General features: G+C 39.6%; 1 protein-coding gene across 4 annotated transcripts in view; it reads right to left on the bottom strand.

The window, feature by feature from the left end:
- Nucleotides 1-22544, bottom strand: part of IMMP2L (inner mitochondrial membrane peptidase subunit 2) — an 855652-nt gene extending 833108 nt beyond the window's left edge. The window contains exons 1-3 of one of the 4 annotated variants that reach the window (XM_059396560.1): nt 22456-22544; nt 21850-21922; nt 9580-9730 (exon numbers count right to left, since the gene is read on the bottom strand). The gene's annotated coding sequence lies outside the window, so the exon portion shown is untranslated. Of the gene's footprint in view, nt 1-9579; nt 9731-21849; nt 21923-22446 lie in introns of all 4 variants that reach the window. The other 3 variants (XM_059396561.1, XM_059396558.1, XM_059396559.1) reach the window with 3 other exon arrangements.
- Between the last annotated feature and the right edge of the window lie 996 nt (nt 22545-23540).

The raw sequence follows: 23540 nt of genomic DNA, 5'->3' as shown, positions 1-23540 counted from the left end.
TAAATTAGTATATTTAGGTATGTGTATGTTTATGGACACTGAACTTCAAGAGGTTGATTTGGGGGTATTTTTCTTCAATAAATCATAGCACAGCACTCATGTCCAAAGGCAATAAAGAGGGGTAACAAAGGTCAAGTAATTTTTCATAACCTATTAAACTGTAAGACATCAAGAATTCTTTTTTTTTTTTAAAGATTATTTTTTTACTTATTTGACAGACAGAGATCACAAGTAGGCAGAGAGGCAGGCAGAGAGAGAGGAAGGGAAGCAGGCTCCCTGCTGAGCAGAGAGCCCAATATAGGGCTCAATCCCAGGACCCTGGGATCATGACCTGAGCTGAAGGCAGAGGTTTTAACCCACTGAGCCACCCAGGTGCCCCAAGAATTCTTCTTTCAATTGAAAGGTCACTTTTAGGAAGTGTTTAGCATGTTATTCCTTAAAAGCAATGTTTTACAGTCCAAACTCTATGGTGGCCCTAAGGGTTCCCTAGAGGCACAAGGGACAAAGAGACCAGGCACAAAGTAACCTAAACTCCCGAGTCCTGATTTCCTTCTTCAGTCAAAATCACACATTTCTATCTTTTGGTTTTTTAAATAACAGAATTCCAAAAAAAGATTTTCTCTGAAGGATTCACTACATAAAAAAATAAGAAGAAAAGGAGGTTAAAAACCACTACCTTAAAAAATAGATGTGGATTGAGACTCAAACTATATAAGCCAAGCCCTAATGTTTTTCATATTTCTTATTTAAATTCATCTCCGTCAGGTTTATAAGCCCTTATTTATAGCACTAAAAGGAGAAACAGCATTTGAATGCAGAGATATCCAGGTAGAGTGAAAACATGGGTTTTGAGAAGTGTATTTATTCTCTAATGCAGCTATAAGATTATTTATCTTGTAATGTTTAATGGCATTGTTTATGTACCAAGTTTCAAGTTAATGATTCATAACACAGAATACCCAAATAATATAATGAATGACAGAAAAGCCCACTGTAAATGCTAGCTACAGCTCTGTTTTATGTTCAATAGATGAATATCCCACCCCACTTTAATAATTTCTTAGTAGAAATGTCAACTTAAATAGGAAATTTCACCAAACTCACCCTTAAGTAGCAATTTTAACTATATTGCCAACAAAGAAAAAAAGGGGGGGGGGGGATAATTGAAACCAGGGATTGCTTGATATTGCAACATTTAGAAGACCTCTCAGAACATCAGGAGGGAGAACTCTATCTGCTGGTAAACGCACTCGGGAGTGATAAGCAGAAATGGGAGCCTCTAACCGGATACCTTCAGCCATCCTCTGCACCATGTCATTGGAATTGTGGAATGGTATTCAACTACAAGTCAGGTAAATACTGGAAAACTCTCAGCTCTGTAACTTCCTAAGTTATGTGAATCCAAATCTTTTCTTGTTTTTTAAGATTTTATTTATTTATTTGACAGAGAGAGATCACAAGTAGGCAGAGAGACAGGCAGAGCAAGAGAAGCAGGCTCCCTGCTGAGCAGAGAGCCCGGTGCAGGGCTCGATCTCAGGACCCTGAGATCATGACCCAAGCCAAAGGCAGAGGCTTAACCTGCTGAGCCACCCAGGCGCCCGAGGTGAATCCAAATCTTTAGAGCTAAACACATATAATTATGCCTAAGATCTAATGAGCTGAGAAGCAACCAACCTAATTTTCATCTCTTCCAAGAAGTCTTAGATGAGTACTCTAAACCCCAGCACTGTCACCCACCCCAAACTCCTCTGGTATATGTTAGCCAAACCCTCATTTGGCACCTAGTATTATTAGTTATCTTTTTATAGTTATGTCCATTTTCCCCAACTACACTGGAAGCCCCTAAAGGGTAAGTACCATGTCTCAGTCCTCTCTATAAACCCTAAAGGTCTTAGCATTTGCAGGTGTGAAGTAAACTTTTCTTGAATGTTTGCTTAATTTTAGATATGGTTTGTATTACCACCCACTTGTAATCTTGCTGGAGAGACAGTGTGGTATGACTGTGTCAGATACTCCATTCCTTTAAATACCAGTGAGAAACCTAAGAGAGGAACTGGGTGGCCAGAGCGGCCTTTTGGGAGCCACCCAACCATCTGATACAGTACCTCCCTGTATGTGTTACTCTCAAAGAACCAAGTGCCCATCTTATTCTAGAGCCAAGTTGTTAATTTTCTTTCCATGCCCAGTACCAAATGAGAGATCAGAAAACTTGGATTCAGGTCCTAGCCATGTCAATAGCACAGCAATTCATTTCATCTATTTCAGTAAGACCACCTGTAAGGTTCTTTGCTTCAACCATCTGTGATTCTGAGTCTAACATCAGGCCTTTACCTTTCATATCAGAAATCCATGGAATGGCCTCTTTTCCCCACTACTAAAATTACCCCTCTTCCATTCTACAGCCCATCATCATCATCATCATCATCACTCCCTGCTCCAAGATCATTTCTGACTTCTGCTGCAAGGTTAGTATTTGTCATGAAATCACGTTCACTTCTAATGATGACATGGTTAAATTTCTTGACTGATTTTCATACCTGTGCTCATTTAACAAACACATGTCACATGGCTGGTTGGATAATACAAGATAAGCTACACACTTGGGGAAACTTCTAATATATTTCTGCTTTCAGCAGCAAAGAGAAGTATAACCCCATTTGTAAATAAGCACAAATAATAATAAATAAAATTATTTTCATACGGGTCACCAAATAGGTTATTATCAGCATAATAGTTCAGTGGCCCTGAGAATAATTCCCCCATCTTTCCAATTTTGTATCAAAGTTAATTTTATTGTTTCATCAACATCAAATGATATTAGGGAACATCACAATGATTGTTATGGTAAATGGCTCAGAAAGAAAATTTAGTAATGATTTTGATATATTTTAGGAAGTATATGAGCTAGATAAAAATACATGAGCCATACAGAAATTCAAAACAATTTAAATTAATATCTATCAGTTTTGAATAATGAAGTTTTTCAGAATCTAGTACACCTTTGTTTGGCAAAAAACTAATAAGCATATCATTCAGGGCCCTTCCCCTTTCCCAAGCCAAGTAATTGGTTATCCAATTAATTACAAAGAAAAGTGGCAAATTCACCTCTTCAGATGTGTCTATTAAAAAGAGCCATAAAAAAAATCACAGATGAAAGGTCAGTTTAAAAGTGAGATAGACATAACAGAATCCCCCAGACAATATTTAAAATACTATTTTTCCTTGGCCAAAATTATACCAACATTTTGCTATACTTTGGGTGCTAACTTCAGTACAAACATTAAACAGTCACAAAAAATTTTTTAACTAACAGTACAATGAGGTTTTGTTTCATTTTTAATAAGAATGGAGTGATTGGAAGCCACTCTCAAAATCAGTCAGAAATACTCTTCCACAAATTATTATCAGATCTGTAAACTCTAAAAGAAGCATTAATTGGAAACAGAAAGAAAAACTGTAAGAAACAATTTGACTTTGAAACCAATGGGGAAAAAATTTCATTCCAGTAAAGAATATTCACTTGTGGTATCTAAAATACTGTAGCACTATAATAATACTAAAATAAAAATTTTTGTTAACCTATTTTGTTACCTCAATTAATCTCATACATAAACCTATTTTATCCCATTTTCAAAGACATAAACTAATGCTCACAGTGTACAAGTCTTGCTAAAGTCACACACATAGTAAACAGCAAAGCTAAATCCACATTATTTAACCCCAAGGCCTGGCATTTAAGCACTATGCTCCCTGCCTCCCACTTAGCTGCCACCCCCAGTAAGTGTTCACCACTCCCAATAAACATAACAAGAGTTATTTATTTCACAACCACTGAATACACAATTAGTTCAATCCACTATATAAAAGGTAAGTGCTCAAGTCTCATTAATTTCTAATAAATTTCCAAATGGAAAAGGGGTACTAAAGGGAGAAAAGTACAAATCTTTATCTCCAACATCAATTAATAGAAAGACATCACTAGAGTTGTCTGTCAACCTAACAAGTACTGAAAACTCTTATTATCCTGCTATCTATTCAGCCCTCTGAATCGGCTCTCAGAATCTAAAATTTCACTGTTTAAAGAAAAGAAAGCTGGAAGATATGTGCATTCCAAAACAATGTACTCTTTTGCAATTTCCCTTCTATATTTATTACCCAGATCTTTAAACATTCAACTAGGAGCTAAACCAATTCAACAGCATATATAAAATATAAAATTGGAAATGCCACAAAATCAACATGACCTTTAAAGTGTAACATTTTCCACAATCATTTACTTAATAGTAGAAAAACATTTTATAGTGTTTAAAGCATAGTCTTCGTGTGTAATATTTTCAGCAAACATAAAAGCAAATACAGAACAAAGTACTTAAAAATCAACCACATTTTTTAAACAAAAACTGCAATTAATTTTAAACCACCACTTTTTCTGCAGTAGTTACATTATCAAACATTCATAACCATATTGGTATGCTTCACTTTTAAAATACAGAGCTGACAGAACCGTCACCCAAGCCCAGTCACTTTCTATAATTTGTAAGGCCGACCAGTATGACTGATTTTCCCCTAATTCAGCCATATCAGTTTACTTGAGAACTAAAATAAACCTCAGAACAAGGGCCAAGATGAGCCCTCTCTGTAAGGCAACAGGACCACCTTGATTAATTCCAAGGCACTGATCTCAACATAATGTTTCTAACCAACCAGACTCCTCAGTCAAAGATACTGAAAGCAAAGATAATAATTCGGTAGTCAATATTACCATAAAATTAAATTTTATGTAAGAGCAAATCTAGTCTTCTATCTTCAGATCCAATCATATATTTGTTAAAAGTAAAAGATATGCAAATAGATGCTAATGGGATGGCAAACTTTCCCCAAGAGAGAATCACACTTGAGATAAATCACCACTCTCACAATTTTAATTCCATAAGTAGCAATCGTTGAGAATATATCTTTCCCCTTTGACTACTTTGATTAAGTAGTTTCAGCAGAAGCTGATCAGAAAACACTTTTTCTCAGATTTTTTTTTTTTCCCTGCACCACTACTACCAGGAGATTAAAATTAGCAAGACAGATGAAGTCAGAATGCACATCATCCCCATGTACTGCCTTCAACACCTGAAAATTAGGAAGAAAAAGAGATCAAGGAAACAAACAGAGCAATCTAATGCCTGGCTACAGGACAAATTCTATCTTTAAAATTGAGTATGTTTCTATCAACTCTATGAATTCAGGTCTTTAATGAAAAGGTGATAGCATGCAGAGAAAAAACAGTGCCATATCAGCCAAGCAACTAAATTAGATACCTCACCTTTCACAGAGAAAATCAATAAGGCCCAATGAATTTATACTGCACTGATTTATTTAGGGAAAAACTCTGAAATACAATGTCTTTAGCTTTTTGTATACTAAACATATTCTGCTCCATTGGCTGGAAGCAATATAAAAAAAGATGGCCTCTGGCGCAGAGGGCAACTCTGCCCTCTGTAAGAGAGAAGCAGAACAAGATGAAAGAAAAGGAGCTGGGTAGGAGGGATTTTCCAGTCGACATACGTAAAAATAATGGTTTTTTACAGGGAAAGGAATGTAAGGAAACAATCAGCTTTGGTAGAAAAAAATTCTCAGAAGGACTAAAGGAGCCCTGAAAGTGGTTTACACCCCCAAAAAAACAAGGGTGAAACAAACTTAAGTAGGAAAAATGTGAGTCAACATTCAAAGAAAAGCATGTGATGGGATTCTGTCCCAGCACCTTCCCTCACTACACCTTCACTTGTGCTACTCCTTCAGCCTAGACTTTCCTTCCAACCTCTCCACTCACTTAATGCCACAGTCTCCTAATACAAGTGTAGAATCTATTTTGTGAAGTCACAGGCAATTTCCAACCTCTTACACTCCACCCTATCACACCCAAAGCTTTGTTTATATCTCACTGTGGACACTTAAATTATATTCTGAATCACACCCATTTATTTTACATATTCATCTTCCCCACCACTATACCTAGGGGTTCTCATGGAGGGGTAGATAGGTTATCTTTTTTAAATTGTGGTAAAATTTACCGTATTAACTGTTCTTAAGTGTACAGTTCAGTAGTGATAAATACAGTCACATTATTGTGCAACCAATCTCCAGAACTTTTCATCTTATAAAACCGAAACTCTGTACCCATTAAACTCCTTATTCCTCCCTACCCCCAACTCCTGAAAACCATCATTCTACTTTCTACGAATCTGACTATTCTATGTACCCCATATAAATGGAATCATACAGTATTTGTTTTCTTGTGAATGGCTTATTTCACTTAGTTAATGTCATCAAGGATCAACCATTTTGTAGCATTTCAGAATCTCCTTCCTTTTTAAGGCTGAATAATATTCCATTATATGTATATACCACAGTTTCTTTCTCCATTCAACTAACCGTGGACACCTGGGTTGCTTCCCACTTTTGGCTATTGTAATTAATGCTGCTACGAACACGGTCTTTGAGACTCTGCTTTCAATTTTTTTTTTTTTTTTTAAGATTTATTTGTTTGAGAGACAGAAAGCATGAGCAGGAGAGACAGAGGGAGAGGGACAGAATCTCAAGCAGAGTCTGTGCATGGAGCCTGATCCGGGGCTCAATCCCAGGACCCTGGGATCATGACCTGAGCCGAAGGCAGAGGCTTAACCCACTGAGCCACCCAGGTGCCCTTTTGTTCATTTTTTAATTAGGTTATTCTGTTGTTGTTGTTGAGTTCTAGGAGTTTTTATGTACTCCGAATATTAATCCCTTATCAAATAACCTCCTATCAAATGAACCACTAAGTTTTTTTTTTTTAATTTACCTTTCTATTCCCTAATTTTCCAGAGTAGATTATATGTAATACAGAAATACATGTTGAGTTGAATGTGTGTCTTTTTAAAAAAATTTTTTGTATAATGTAAAATTCAAAATATCCAAAAAGGGGTATACAATAGAAAATAAGACACTCTCCCATCCCTGTTCTCCTGCCACCCACTGGAGACATTTTCCTCTTTCTAATAATTCCCTCCAGAGAAATTCTGTGCATATACAAGAAAATATGTATCTTAATTTATTTTCCTCCAAAATATTAACCACCATTATTCACTGTTCTGCACCTTTTTTTGACTTGCCAATTATTCCATTTCAGCATAAACTGCCTTATTAACAACTACTACATATCTACTAAATGTCCCATAATTTGTTTGTCCAATCCCCCAAGAATGGGAACTTCAGTTGTTTTTTATTCCTGCAAAGACTATCTCTAAATATATATTATTTCATCCAAGTACAAGACCTGTAGAATAAATTCTAATAAGAAATCAAATGATATGTGTATTTTAAGTTTTGATAACTATTTCCAAATTGGTCTCAATGAAACCTGCAAAAATCCCATTAGCAATGATGACCCTGCCTATTTCTCTATACCCTCAATAGCACATCATGTTCTCAATTTTTTTGTTTCTTTGCCAGTCTGACAGACTACTAAGTTGAATATTTGTGTCATTCACAATCTAACCTCAATCTACATGTCCCATGGACTTTTACTGTAGTCAAATAGTTTCTCGTTGGCTCTAAATTTAGGAAGAAGGTCCTTCCTCTATGTCTTTGTTCAAACCATATCTTTTATGTTGAATGTTCTTTCTTCCTTCAAAGGTTAGTTCCAGATGATCTCTCTGCTCTTTCCACAAACACAAAACCACAGACTGATGCAAGAACTATTTAGTGTGAGTCTCTTATATTATATAAAAGCAAATGAATTTTGTGCTATGGGAGATCAGAGCAAGGAAAAGTCAACCTAGAACAGACAGTGGCCTCAATAACTTTAAGCTATATTGGCATACCTGGATTTACTGTGCTACTCTTTATCATTCTTCAAAGATATTGCTTTTTTTTTTTTTTTTAACAGATTGAAGGTTTGTAGCAGCCTTGCATCAGGCATATTAGTGTCATTTCTTCAACAGCATTTGCTCACTTTACATCTCTGTATCCCATTTTGGTAATTCTCACAATATTCTCACAAACTTTTTCACTATTATTATATTTATTATGGTGATCTGTGATCAGTGATCCTTGATGTTACTATTGTAATTGCTTTGGAGCAATTACAAGCAATTTGGAGCAAGCACGACAAATCATGCCCAGAAAAGACAGTGAATTTAACCAATAAACGTGTGTGTTCTGACAGCAGATGTGGTGGAAATAGCACTTTGTCATGTGTTTGGCCGTATAATATATTTTGAAGATAAAAAAGAACTCTAAATCAGTAGAGATATAAAAAAATAAGGTTGCTATATAATAAAAATGTTAATAATAAAGGACATGACTATAAAGAGTTTTATCTTGAGGGGCGTCTAGGTGGCTCAGTTGGTTAAGCAACTGCCTTCAGCTCAGGTCATGATCCTGGAGTTCCAGGATCAAGTCCCACATGGGGCTTCCCTGCTCAGTGGGGAGTCTGCTTCTCCTCTGACCTCTCCCTCCTCATGGGCACTCTCTCTCCCAGTCTCCCTCTCTCAAATAATTAAATAAATAAATCTTTTTTGAAAAAATAAATAAGAATAAGAGCTTTATCTTGAACTAAACAACATTGACATTCTCAAACTCGGAAGTGTAGAGTTTTCTCTAGCCATAATGCATGAGTATGTCACTGACCACTCCTCTAAGTATTCTAAACTAGAAGGACACCTTGAAACTAGAATTGTATTTAATATATCACTTGCCTCAAGATTTCAACCCCAGAAGACCATCTGTATTCTCTTTCCCCAAAATCTTTCTACCTAACTCTGCCTTGCCCTCATTGCTTCAGTCACATAGAGACCGGTCACAAGAACTTTAGAATCTAGCCTTTTCTCATCACAAAGAGTAAATAATGTGTCTCTGAATCCATACAGAAGGTGGCAATATAATTCGTTCTTTTGGAGAGAGGACTAACATCTCAAACTGACAACTACATATTTAGTATGATTAGGAGCCAAGCACACATGCTGAATATCCCAAAGTATAGATGTTTTTAATAAGAAAAAAGAAGGTTTAATCAACAAGATATATTCAGAGAAAAAAAATGCATTTTTTCTCAGACACACTCAAATAACCATCTTTTCAGCAGTATCACCTTCTTAAACCCAAATCATTCTTCCCCTTTAGTACTTGTCCGCAAAACGAAAAAAAAAAAAAAGAAGAAGAATTAAGATATAATAACTAAGTACAACTCATTAAATGATTAATTCCTTACATTTCTTTAGAACAAGTTAAAATTTACATAGGATTTTGGGTTGCTTGGGTGGCTCAATCGGTTAAGCATCTGACTCTTGATTTCAGCTCAGGTCATGATCTTAGGGTTATGAGATTGAGCCCCACATCCAGCACGGAGTCTGTTTATGATTCTCTCCCTCTCTCTCTCTCTCTCCTTCTTCCTTTGCCCCTTACCTCACTCTTTTTCCTTCTTTCACGCTCTCTAAAAAAAATATTTACATAGGATTTTAACCAGTAGCTCATATAGTGCTCAAAAATAACCTATAAAGTACAAGTTATCTCCACTTCTCAAAAAAAAAAAAAAAAGACATTCATGGGTACCTGGATGGCTCAGTCAATTAAGTGTTCACCTTCGGCTCAGGTCATGATCCCAGAGCGCTGGGACTGAGCCCAGCAAAGGGATACCTGCTCAGCAGGGAGTCTGCTTCTCCCTCTCCCTCTGCCGCTCCCCCTGCTTGTGCTTTCTCTCTCTCTGTCAAATTAATAATAAAATCTTTTTAAAAAATGAAATTCAGAGACAAAAAAAAAATTCACGTTCATATTGCTGATAGAGCTAGCACTCGAATAAAACCACATTCTTTTCACCATACAGCACCTCTTTAAAGTCTAGAAATTTATAATTAATATCTATTTTTTAAGTTTTAAAAGAAAGGTATTAATGAAATGTTTAGAATATTAACATCATGCAGTCATATACACGTCTCAAACTACCAATCTCAAACTATTACTGTCATAACTTGTGTGTGCAGACTATAGAACTTCTCTTACACATGAGAAATAGACTCATAAGAAAGCTAATTTATGAAATGCCTCAAACTATCCTTATATAATGATACAAAATAGTTATTATTAAACAAAACTAAATAATAATTACTCAGTACTTGGGGCACCTGGGTGGCTCAGTGGGTTAAAGCCTCTGCCTTCGGCTCGGGTCATGATCCCAGGATTCTGGGATCAAGCCCTGCATCGGGCTCTCTGCTCAGCAGGGAGCCTGCTTCCCTTCCTCTCTCTCTGCCTGTCTCTCTGCCTACTTGTGATCGCTGACAAATTAATAAAATCTTAAAAAAAAATTAACTCAGTATTTGAATCTGACACTAATAAAATTCATTAAAAAATAAACTCTTGGAAAAACACCAAAATGCTTTAAATAATCTGCTAAACCAGGAAAACTAAAATTTAAGGAAATAAGGCTCCATACTGTATGATTCTAACTACATGACATTCTGGAAAAGGCAAAATTATGGAGATAGTAAAAAGATCTATGGTTGTCAGGGGGTAGTGAGGAGAGATGGATGAATAGGCAGAATATGGTAGACTTTGGGGCAGTCAAACTACTGTATGATACTATAACGATACACACATGTTATTACATGTTTATTCAAATGTACATAGAGTGAACCCTCATGTAAATGCTGTGTCAATGTAGGCTCCTTGGTCGTAATAAATGTATCATTCTGGTAGGTACTGTTGATAATGGGAGAAGCTATGCATGTACGCATGTGGGGTACATAGGAAAAATCTGTATTTTTTTGCTGTAAACCTAAAACTGGGCTAAAAAAAATTTACTATAAAAATAACTGGGCTAGGGGCACCTGGGTGGCTCAGTGGGTTAAGCCTCTGCCTTCAGCTCAGGTCATGATCTCAGGGTCCTGGGATCGAGCCCCACATCAGGCTCTCTGCTCAGCAGGGAGCCTGCTTCCCCCTCTCTCTCTGCCTGCCTCTCTGCCTACTTGTGATCTCTCTCTGTCAAATAAATAAATAAAATCTTAAAAAAAAAATAACTGGGCTAAAAAAAATCTATTTTCAAAAATTAAGACAAATTAACTGTGGCATCTCTAATCTTTTCCTAACACATGTTACTCTGTAGGTCCACTATTACCTACTTAGCAAAGAACCTTTGACCATCAACCCTAACAGTCAGCTGAACTCTTCTTTTTATACTCAGTGCTAATCACAATGCCTGCTCTGCCCCTTGCAGCCCGCTCATACTCGAACGTGACATTGTAGACTAAATCCAAAGACAGGGAGAAAATTTGGTACAGACAACTGACAGAGAAGGCAGGTAATGAAGAAGGAAGCAAAGAGTTCCTAAAGAGGGTAATCAGCAGGAAAGTCCACATGAGAGAACAGAAAGGAGAAAACAATCCTGAGATACTCTGAATTTATTGGTCTACATAATGTGAAAACCGTATGAAATAGATTATTCTAAAATGCAATGTTATAAATGTAACATTGCTGTAACAAATACAACAATGTTACAAACATTTCCCTTCTTTAAAAAAAAAAAAAGGCTTTGCTGAACACAATTCTAAAAGTAGAAAAAAAAAGAACTAGAACTTGAAAATGTGTTTACAATGTGTCCTCCAGCTACAAGCAGGATGATTTTTCAAAAGCTGACCATAAATGCTACAAACATTTTTCAAAAAAAAAAAGATGTATGAAAGGGTGTGTGTCAAAGTGCCATACAAAGGCCTAGCTCTCAAAATAAACTTTTGGATAAAATGGTGAAGATTAAATTTTTATGATTTATTACATGGAAGAAAGATATAAACTTTTATCTTCTGGGCATTCTTCAGCTAAGAAGTCGAAAATTTGGTATGAGTTACCAAACGGGGTGTGGGTACAATGAGATTCTGAAACAGTCATATAGGAATGATTGTGCAGTGTGTGTGCTTGCTTGCTTTGGTCATCAATGAGAACAGGCTAAGCCCCTGACACATCCAAATATGTGAGCCATTTAGGTGAGGCTAAAGGCTATCAGGGCAAATCAGGGCTCCATTGGACGGCTTAGAGATGGTTCCAGAAGGAGCTACCACTCCCATCAATACCATCTGAGCAAATAATGACCCTCTGCATCTGAAATTTCAGGGGAGGCATAAAGACAGGAGTTGTGCTAGTGATCCAATTCAGTTCAGTTAATAGAAATTAAACACCAATGAAGTACCAAGCATTAAGTTTAAAATGCCATAAGACAATGAAGAGTAAGATGTAGTTCCCACTCTAAAAGTTTCCAGTCCAACACAGGGTGAGACACGTCCATACCTCATACCAAGGCAAAGTAGAGCAAATGCCAAGAAAGAGACATAAAAACAGACATTTCAAGATTTCATCAAGGAGACAGACTACCTTGGATAAAACCTATGGTCACCAGTTGACCAACAGGGTCTTGCTATGGTTACTGTTCATGCTCATAATTTTCTCCCACGAAATAGATGTACCACTTCTATACTAGAAGACGTTAAAAACTTGAAAAATTTATCTGCTACTTTAATGTTTTGCAAATGATTTTCCATAAATTCCTCACTGAAACCCAAAGTTATGCTATGCTGGGTAGAGGCTGTCAACCTGTCAGGCAGCCAACCTCTCAAGATGGTCCCCGACGATACGTGCTTCCTATCCTGTGTCTCACTCTCAATCAGGGCCCATGAGACCACTAAGACATCAAAAATGGTGCTAGGGGACTTCCAAGGATGGGTCATAAAAGGCACTACAGTTTCCACCTTGGTCTCCTGTATGTCACTCTGGGGAAGCCAGCTCCCATAACCTACCAGGGAGGGGCAGCCCCATGGAAAGCTCCTTATGGAGAGAAACCAAATTGCCAACACCAACTTGCCGGCCATGTGATAGGCACTTTGGAAAGGCACCTTGTAGTCCCAGGCGTGTCCTTCAATAATTGCACCTCCTGCTGGCATCTGACAGCAACCACATGAGATCCTGAGCCAGAACCACCCAAACTACTGACCCACCACAAACATAATATAATAAATGATTATTGTTGGGGTGCCTGGGTGGCTCAGTCATTAAGCATCTGCCTTCGGCTCAGGTCATGATCCTGGGGTCCTGGGATCTAGTACTGCATTCGATTACCTGCTTCTCCCTCTCCCACTCCACCTGCTTGTGTTCCCTCTCTCACCGTCTCTCTCTCTCTCTCTCTCTCTCTCTCTGTGTCAAATAAATAAATAAATAAATCTTTATAAAATGATTATTGTTGCTTTCAGCCACTGAGATTTTGATTATGTTACAAAGCAACAGAGAACTGATGCATGTGAGTCTCCGAGAAACTAACTTATCTACTACCATTTAGGAGTGGGCAGGGAAACCAGGTCTGGAATCTAATCTCTAAGCTTTAGGTTCAGTTTTCTTGCCATTAAACTTACCTCTCAAGTAAAATAGCTATAATACCATAATAATGATCACTTCAGTGTGATTATACCACCAGCACCAATACCAGGTATCCCACAGTTAAAAAAAAAAAAAAAAAAGAGAGAGAGAGGCACAGCATAAGTTCCTATATACTTGACAGACATGATGAGACCTGCAATATCATTGAATTTATGGTATTCCATGGTACTCTGTGGGCTTTTTACTGTTTTCTGGAAGATTTCTCTTTTTTGTTTTTGTTTTTTTAAGATTTTATTTATTTGATACAGAGAGAGAGACCACAAGTAGGCAAAGAGGCAGGCAGAAGGGGAGGAGGAAGCAGGCTCCCCACTGAGAAGAGAGCCCACTGAGGGCTCAATCCCAGGACCCTGGGATCATGACCTGAGCTGAAAGCAGAGGCCCAACCCACTGAGCCACCCAGGCGCCCTGATTTCTGTTTTTTGTTTGTTTGTTTGTTTTTTAATGTACAGACTTTAAGAACAAAAACCTATGTAGAGCATTTAATACTCAACAATCATATTACTGACATTGAAAATATTTATATACTTTACAATCTTAATCACAATAAACATCTGTATCATTTTAAACAATATGTCAGACAAGAAATGCTCAATAACTGATTTTTTAAGGATCTGCATTTTTGCTTTAGGTCTTCAACATTTTAGCATTACACAAATGTAGTAAAATAGAACAGCAAAATGTTCATGATAGTGAAATCTTAAGTTCTAATTCATGAAATTGTTACTACCTTACAGGGCAAGGTGACCAGCTCTTAGCCTGTCTACTCCTGGAAAAAGTCAACAGAATATATCATTGTCACGACCACATCTGCATGCAATGTCCCCTGATATAATCACCTCTTTAGACCCACACATTTCTACAAGGTGGGACAGGTTTACTACCATTCCCATTTTCTCAAGGATGATGGGGCTTAGAGCTGTATAAGTAACTTAACTAAGGACACATGCTGTTAAAAAGAATCATAAAAATCCAACTATATTTTTTTAAAGAAACCCAGCCTATAACTTTTTAGCTCCAAGTCCCAATCTTTTCTTCTGAATTGTATTTTAGCCCAGTGGTTCTCTACCCATGCTGCCATTAGAACACCTGGGGACACTTTGAAAAATATCAGTACCTGAACGTCATCCCCAGAGACTGATTTAATTACTCTGGTCTATTTTGGCCATCGAGCATATAATAAACCAGTAGTGGTAAATTCACAGAAAGCTTAGACTACAAAAGGAGAAACTGCAGATATCTCCCCATGTAAGCTAAAACATCTTTATCTCCCAAAGGTCCCTAAAAGACACAGATAACTTGCAATAAACCAAGTAGAACAGGAGGAAGAAGAGATGAAAAACTCAAACCCATTCTGCCATTCTCATGGGGCCACCAAAATATTTTATTCCCTCAATCCCACTCCTTGAACCTCAGCATCCCATGCCTTAATTCCACTGCAAGTTCTAGCTTGTGTGCCTCCTCTGTGAAGTCTTCAGGATCATTTAGAAGAAAGGCCTTTTTTTTTTTTTTTTTTTTGCATCCATCTTACTTTGAACCTCTGTAACAGCATATATTGCATAAGTCACTTACTGATACATCCATTGCTCTCACTGACCTGAGGAGTCCTTCAGGGCAGAATCCCTATCACATTCATCCTTCCCACCTTATGTAAGGTTCCATCTTACATAGATAGCCCTGAAGACAGCAGATATTATTAATGAGTATTGCTAAATCAGATCATTTTTAATGTTTGGCTGATAAATTTCCCCTTACCCTCCTAGTACACAGTCCTTTGAAATTTTTCCGTTTTTAATAAATGGGGACTTTTTCCCCCCCACAAGTGGATTAGGTCAGAGAATAATTTATAGAAAAAGGCCAGATTTGGAGAGAGCAAGTTAGCAGTGGAACTCTGAGCCAGGAGAAAAAGGGTCAATAGGATATTGAAGGGTGGGGTCATATATGCCTTTTGTTTGTTTCAAAGGGAAGATTAGGCAAAGACAGTGACAATTTGATTTTTACCCACAAAAAAACATGACAAAGAACAGTGATTACAGGCAACCACCTTTTCAACACCTCCCTATGGGGCTCCTTCCTCTCAGCATAAATACATGCTCTCTCTCCCCTCAAAAAAAGCAGTGGGCCACAGTGGTTCTCGTCTTCAGACACATGTTAGAATCCCTTGGTGAGCTCTGAAAATTCTGGACGGAAGACCGATGAGGACAGAATCTCTGAGGAGGGGCCCAGGCACACCTAGGCTCTCCTCTCTTCCTTCCCTCTGACTCATTCCTCTCCCCATGCAGTGTAGTCTCTGCCCCCACCAGTCCAAGGGAACCACTGACTTCCAACAGGCACTTTATAATCTTCACGTACTTGATGATTCAAGCTTAACTGGGTTCTACTTCTTGAAACTCTACAAGTCAGCATGAAAAGCTATGCTTTTTCTTTCCTGCCAGCCCCTCTGGCCACTCCCCTTCAGCAACCATATCTCTTTGTCTTGGTTTGCCCTTAAAATTTCAATATTCTCCAAGGTTTACTTTGAGTCCTTTTCTCTTCTCTTTTTATGCAGTTCCTCTAAGCCTTTTGTCCTTACCTACACCTTTAACGACTCTCCATAGAGTAAGCACTCAGAAATCTGCATCTCCAGCCTCCACATTCTTCCTGATGCTCCAAGACCTCATATCCAGCCACCTCCTAGACAGCCCCAACTCGCCAAGTTTAAATTGTCCTGCAAGCAATTTAATTACATGTCCCAACCTGAACTCATGAGCTGACCCTCACACCCGCTTCCTCTTCACTTTTCCCTCCCACTATCCATACTGCAGCATCCTCAGGCTCCCATTCCTGTTACATTCAAACAGTCACAAAGACCAACCAATTTTCCCTCTTCCTAAATATTTTTCCAAAAATTTCTAATTTCCAAGTATCCTCACTACGTCCAGCCATGTCTCAGCTCTCAGGTTTCCATTATCCACGCTAATGCACCGTCAGCTCAGGCCTGCAGTTTTCCTCCCCAGCCGGCACCTCACTGCCCCTGAATCTACAGCACACCGCTTTCATGGTGACCTTTCACGTCACTCAAAATGTTGCACGTGGCATAGGAAGTATGCCCTGACTTAGCTATCTGGTTTCATCTCCTTTCACTGCTGATTTTGCCCTTCATACTCCAATATAACTGACCTACATATAGCTCCCTGAACACACCAGGCCCTCATAATACCATACAACTATTCATGCCATTAGGCCTGTGTGGAAATGCTTTTTGCTGCTTGTCACCCTGCTCACTTCTACTCAGCTTTCAAGATTCAGCTCAAACACAACCACTGCTAAAATCCTCCTCTGGCATTCCCATCAGGGGTCAAGAGCTCCTGCTAGCCTTGCTTTGCACTTATATCTCCATTAGGGGAAATAGCACATAATATTTGGACTGTTGGTCAAGATGTCTATTGTCCTACTAGACTATAAGATCCTTGATCAAGGACAGTGACTTCATCTTTATATCCTCAGCACAAGTTCAATGTACACAGCAAATAGTTTAAAAGGAAAACAAGGAATTAATGAACTATAGACCAATGAAAGGATAAGAAGATCAACTTTAAGTATAGAAGAAGTCCAGATCCTAGGGAAGTACGGACATCTATTAATAAGTCACACCTATTAAAAAAATAGAAATAAATGATTATTCAGGTATTATCAAGGAAACAAACAACAACAACAAAACCCAACAAAACAAAAAAAGAACTTATCAATAGGCTAAGCAGGCAATAAGGAGGTAGACAGGAGAGCTAGACCAATAGAGCTGCTAACAAAAGATCAACTGAAAAGCCAGAGATGAAGGTGGTTCTTTCTACTCATCAAATTAAAAAATTCATCCGGCTAAATCCATGGACTGATCAAAAGACTGGCAACTTCTGGGGCCCCTGGGTTAAGCCCCAGTGGGTTAAGCCTCTGCCTTTGGCTCAGGTCATGATCTTCGGGTTCTGGGATTGAGTATGTCAAGCTTTCTGCTCAGCAGGGAGCCTGCTTTCCCTCCCACCACCCCCCGCCTGACTCTCTACCTACTTGTGATCTCTCTCTGTCAAATAAATAAATAAAATCTTAAAAAAAAAAAAGATTGGCAACTTTCTCTGTCAGTTCACCACTCCTCCCCTTTGTCATTATTCTCCATAGCCTTTTCCCAGCCCCCACTACTAAATCCCAGATTCCCAAATTCCAGATCCCTCTGCTGGAGCCACAGGTCCTACCAGTGGATTAGTCTGAGATATAAGGCAGGGGTTAGGAGGTTGGCCATCTTTGTTCTTGTGGCCAGGACCTAGAGAAAAGAAATGAAACTACTATTTACTGAGGGCCAATTCTGTACTACATATTGTGCTACTTAACAAACACTCACTAAACCTCAGAGTAACCATGAGTAATTATCCCATTTCACAGATGAAGAATTTGTATCCAAGATCACAGGTAAGTAATCACAGAGCCTACCTGAAGACCCAGAGATAACAGTATTTCTATACTTCCGACTACCTCAAAATGAAGAGAGATGTGGTCTAGCTATTTTAGGTGGCACCTCAGAATATATCACTCTCCAAAACACTATTATAACTTTTGGCTAAAGTCTATAGTATACCACTAATAATGGGCATACAATGAGTTAAAATAGCTTTGGTGGAGGACCCGGATGGCTCAGTGGTTTAAGTGTCCAACTCTTGATCTCAGCTCAGGTCTTAATCTCAGAGTAGCTTTTTTTAAAAAAACAAATAACATAACATAACATAACATAACATAAAATAGCTTTGGGGTCCTGATCTGGGAACCTAAATGCCATTTGTTATTTTATTCCTGTAAGTACACTGTTCCACATTACAAACAAAAATGGACTTGAAAGTTAATTTCTAGAATACAATGGGCTAATCTTTAGCAAGGCTTTTAAGAATATTTTTCTTCCACAAAAAAAAAAAAAAAAAACAAAAAAAAAAAAACCCAAGGATAGAAACGATTTTACCTTGTTAACTTGTAAGAACAATGACACTAGAAGACACCTGTGGGAAGCATGCTTATCTGACCAGGTGCTCGTTCATAGTGTGCTGTCGTTTGAATAAAACATCACACTAAACCCTACAGACCCAGACCTTATGATAGAATGCCACAAACTACACCAGTACAGCTGATATGCCTATAATCTACTGACAAAATGTACTCCTTAGCAAAGTGAAACCAGATGTCTGGTGTAAAAATCTGATGTCTGTGGACTTGTCTTTCTTGGCTTCCAGAGCTGTATTAGACACACTAAACACACAGCTTAGCTGTATATTAAACCCACAAGTTGGCAAAATCATGACAGTTTGGACATGAAGCATCAGCATTTTTATTGTAATTCTTATAAACCAAAGACATTTCTGAAATAGAAATCCTAAATTTAAGCACTCAGCTAAATGCGGTACTATGTCTTTCCCACGTTGGGAACAGTGTCAGAGCTTTTTAAACACATTTATAGAAACTCCTTCCCTTCATTTTTCAAGCTGACACTCGTTAGACATGGCTGTGGAATGATTACAAGGCGGGAATGGGGAGAGGGGATTCAAACCACTTCAGGTGCCAGTGTTATCCCAGAAATTTGAGGATCAGATTTAACAGGTGATCACTGTGAAAATGCAAACACCCACCTGCAGGAATGTTGAGTATGAGATCCCTTGCTTCAGTTGCAAAGAGGATAATTAAGAATGTGATAGGTGACCAAATAAAAAGGGAGGGAAATTAAGTTAGTATCTGTAAGCCAGATGCTGTCTTTTTGCTTACTTTTTAATATACTCATTGTTCTGTTTTGACAGGTGAGAAGTTAGGGAGTAGAGTTTTAACTGGCACAAAGTCGCAGAGCGAATGAGATAAGAGCCAGGACTAGAACCCATTTCTTTTTTTTTTTTTTTTTTTTAAGATTTTATTTATTTATTTTTCAGAGGGAGAGCGAGAGCGAGCACAGGCAGACAGAGTCAGAGGGAGAAGCAGACTCCCCGTGGAGCAAGGAGCCCGATGTGGGACTCGATCCCAGGATGCTAGGATCATGACCTGAGCCGAAGGCAGCCGCTTAACCAACTGAGCTACCCAGGCGTCCCATAGAACCTATTTCTAAATGACATGTCACTTCTACATGGGGACTGGGGATGGAACAAGGAGTGGTGGTACATAGCCAAGAATATGGAGGTAAAAGGCAGACATTTACAGTTTTGCCAAATAGTAACATATAACATGAAACAAAGTTGAAGAAAGAAACACAAATCGTTGAAAGGGTTCCTCTGAGAGTTCATAAGAGACTCACTTTCTACCTTTTATATCCCTGCAAGACTCATTTTTAAATAACGTTTTTTAATCTTATATAACCTTTGTAACCAGAAAAAGTTATCTTAAATAAAAAATAAGGTTAAATGTACAGAAACTCATACAAGTGAACAATCTAATATTTATTAAGTGCATTATCCTTAACACTCCATGTTTTCTCATCTTATGTCATCTTTATGGAACAATCCAAAATATTATCCTCATCTGATCTTTATACTGTTATATTTAATACACTGCAAAATGACTACAAAGCTAAATGGTGCTCCAATTGCTCTTAAGGGTTAACCCGTCTCAAGCTTATGCACTCCTTACTTGCTAACCTCAGTCCCTTGGTCTGCAGCCAAACTAACCTACTTTCTTGAGATTTGCAAACTGCTGGCCTTGAGGAGTGAAGGACTAAACTTTCCCAGAAGATAATGCCTAATCACATTTGAAAACAGCTGCTGCTGATGCCAGCAAGTCTGTTCCAGATCCTGTCGACCTACCAATTACCACCTGGGCCCCAGCTTCTCCTGCACGTAGGGCCCCCTGCCCCGTCTGTCACATCTTCCCTTTTAAAACTCTTCAGCTTCACCTGGACTGGGAAGGTGGTCTTTGGGACATTAGTCCACCATCCTCCCAGGTTGCCAGCTTCCCGAATAAAACAGTCTTTTCTTTCCCATTTGTCTCTCACCTAGCTCTCAAGTATTGATTTTCAAGCTGCCAGCAGCCAAACCTGAGTTCGCAACTGATTCTCTGTCCAGTAACACTATTCTAAAACAGGACACAAATCACCATGGTCAGTAATCCTTGAAAGTTTATCACTGAAAGTACTAGAAGGCAGAAAAATAGTACTGTCCCCCACAACACGTACAGACCTGCACATAACTAAGATCAATAGTACAGGGAAGGGCTTGTACATTAGATACTCAAGTACTCCAAAAACCTACAGAAAACTGGAGAAAGGCCTGCTCCAAATGGCCATCTCCAAACCCAGTCTCATTTTACCATCCTACTAATGTATCAGTGTCCCACACCTTGGCGGGAAAAGAATAAATAACTACCATCATCAATAAACAACTATTTTCTGGTTTTACATAAATTATATGGCTATCTAACACTTGAGTCCAGACAAATAAGGCAGATTCAGAGCATAGGCAGCCAATGTTAATTTGACACAGAGGTTAATTCTAGCTTTCCTCTGTAAGTATCCAAGAATGGTTTGCAACATTCTTGCTTGTGGCTAACCTGAATTCTAGCTAATTTAAAATGTTTGTTGATACAGGACACATAGGATACAGAAGGTATTCCCAAACTTCGGAGAGGGGCTGTTTCATTTCACCAGTAAGAAGGTAGAAGGAGTGGTATATTGGAGAACTGACGGGAAATTTGCACAAAAGAACTGTTGAAAGAGATCACACTGAAAATCACAGCAAACCTCCAAGGGCTTCAGTGTGCTGTTTGGCTACTTTTCAGAAGTGAATAGAATATGTGAGGGGTATCAAAGTGAAAGTCAAGAGTAAAAGGCCCAGCCTAGTAATGAAAACCTCGACACTGAAAAAAACAAAAACAAAAACAAACAAACAAAAAATCTTCCTCTATGAGCTTGTGAGAAGATCCTAAAAGGATTTCAACAGGTATCACCTCGCTAATTAATTTTACCCTTTGGCGTTCTAAAGAATTTTTACAGGAGTCCCTTTTTATAAAATGTAAAGATCCGTGGGTGGAGGTCCTGTCCATAATCGAGCAGGGCCCTGAATCTTCAATACTCAGTCTCTGGGATTAATCAAAGTTAGCTTCGAGTGAGACATGGCCTGGAGAGAGACAACCCCAAGACCCACGTTCCAAAGACGGGAAGGGTAAAGACAGTTCTATCAGGTCAAATGGCTAAAAGGGATCTTTGCCAAGCCGCCAAACTCCCAGCCAAAGCTACAGATTCCAGGCCTGAAAAAACTCTTGGGTTTGGAGCCTGTGACCCTTGAAAGTGGGCCTCAGGTTCCTGATGAAATGGAAGAAACTGGCCCCTAAATCCCCCAGGGGCAGTTGTGGATCTGGATTTTTCTCTCCCTTGGTCTTTCTTCCTACAGCCCTAGCTCCTTCCACCCCTGATCATTCCTTACTTACCCTTTCTCCCGTTCGTCCTCGGTGAGAAGGGGTAAGTGGTTATTTTGTGCCCTCGCCCAATTTGGCCAAAACCCTAAAAGTAAAAATGACAAGAGACAGGTGCTTTAAAACCCTGGTGTTCAAGCCTCAGGGACTCCCACCACAAGCCCAACAGTTCAAGGCAGAGGACAGCGCGTCCCCAACAGCGCTCCCTCTCTCGGCCAGGGCTTGGAGCCCGAGTCGTCCCCTACGAGGGGGACGAGGAGAGGGCGCGATCGGGGAGTGCCCACTTGGCGGGGAAGAGCGAGCCGCCTCCCGGCTAGGTGTCGCCGCGGCTAGGCGCCGGTTTGCAACCATGGTTAGCCAGAGGAGTAGGCGGCAGGGCCGGCGGCCGCGCGGGGCCTCAGATAAACACGCGCACGCACACATGCTCGCGACACCGCAGGACTCGGGGCCGAGCAGCCCTCAACCTCCCAGCAATTCCCGCCCCGCCTGGAAACGACTCCCCCGTTAGGGTCCCAAGCCCCGGGGACCGCCAGAGGCCGACGGCTGAGCACCCCCCCCCCCCCCCCCCCCCCTCCCCCCCCCCCCCCCCCCGAACCGCCACCGGGCTCCCACCCTCCGCACCCGCTGCGCAGCTCAGCCCAGGGGAAGTCCCCGTGCTAGCCCCGCCCACCGCCGGCGGAAAGCTCCGCCTCCATTCCCTGGCGCGCGGGAGCCGCGCGAAGCTCCGCCCACGGCGGAAAACCGGCACCACCCTCTCCTCCCCCTGGCTAACGCGGGAGCCCGCCTGGGTTAGACCCAAAACCCGTCGTGGATTTCCAACGGATCAAAGGTAACACTCATTCAGCAAGCAATAGCTGAGCCTTTACTCTAAGGTCTGCACTGTACTAATGACAGAGAGGACAAGAGGGAGCCGAAACTCTGTGAAACTTGGTCTTCAGTTCCTCCCTTATTTTTTTTTTAAGTTTTAAAAAAATATTTTATTTATTTATTTGACAGAGATCACAAGCAGGCAGAGAGAGGGAGGGAAGCAGGCTCCCTGCTGAGCAGAGAGCTGGATGGGGGCTAGATCCCAGGACCCTGAGATCAGGGCCTGAGCCGAAAGCAGAGGCTTAACCCACTAAGCTACCCAGGCGTCCATCTCCCTTATTATAGAAGTCAGGAAATGGAGACCCCAGCAGTTGCTTGGAGTGTAGGGTTATAGGGGCAAAGAGCTTCTTCAGATTCTCCCTCTGGACACCTTTACTGCGTTTTTTCTACTAAAGTGTAAACAGGAAAACTATTTCAATTTTGCTTTCTCTAGGCAAACCAAAACAAATAATCTAGAACAGGGGGGTTTACTTTGGAAAAGCTGGAATTTCATACCTAAGCTTTTGTCTTCAAGTGGTACAAATTTATGGGTTTATAACAACCTACAAACAAAATGGAACCTAAACCTGCCAAACAGATATAAAATACTTATTCTCTCTTTTATCTCCCCTTTATATCCCTCTTTATTTCTGTCTTTATCTTGCGAATGATGACAAACTACTCTGCACATTTTCAAATCATTTAATACAAATGTTAGTACCAGATGCTTTTGTTTGAACTTTTGTTCAAAATCAATTCTAAAGGTTTAAGAACCTACTCAGAGACTCAACCTGATAGCTAGAACCCCTGGCATCTCCTGAGAATAAAGTTGCTTTCCTGCAAAGAGGGTATGTGCCAGT

This window comes from Mustela nigripes, chromosome 4 (genome assembly GCF_022355385.1).
Source record: "Mustela nigripes isolate SB6536 chromosome 4, MUSNIG.SB6536, whole genome shotgun sequence".
In the NCBI taxonomy this organism is placed as follows: Eukaryota; Metazoa; Chordata; class Mammalia; order Carnivora; family Mustelidae; genus Mustela; species Mustela nigripes.
Note: the sequence above shows the minus strand (reverse complement) of the source record. Positions and strands in the feature narration are given on the sequence as shown.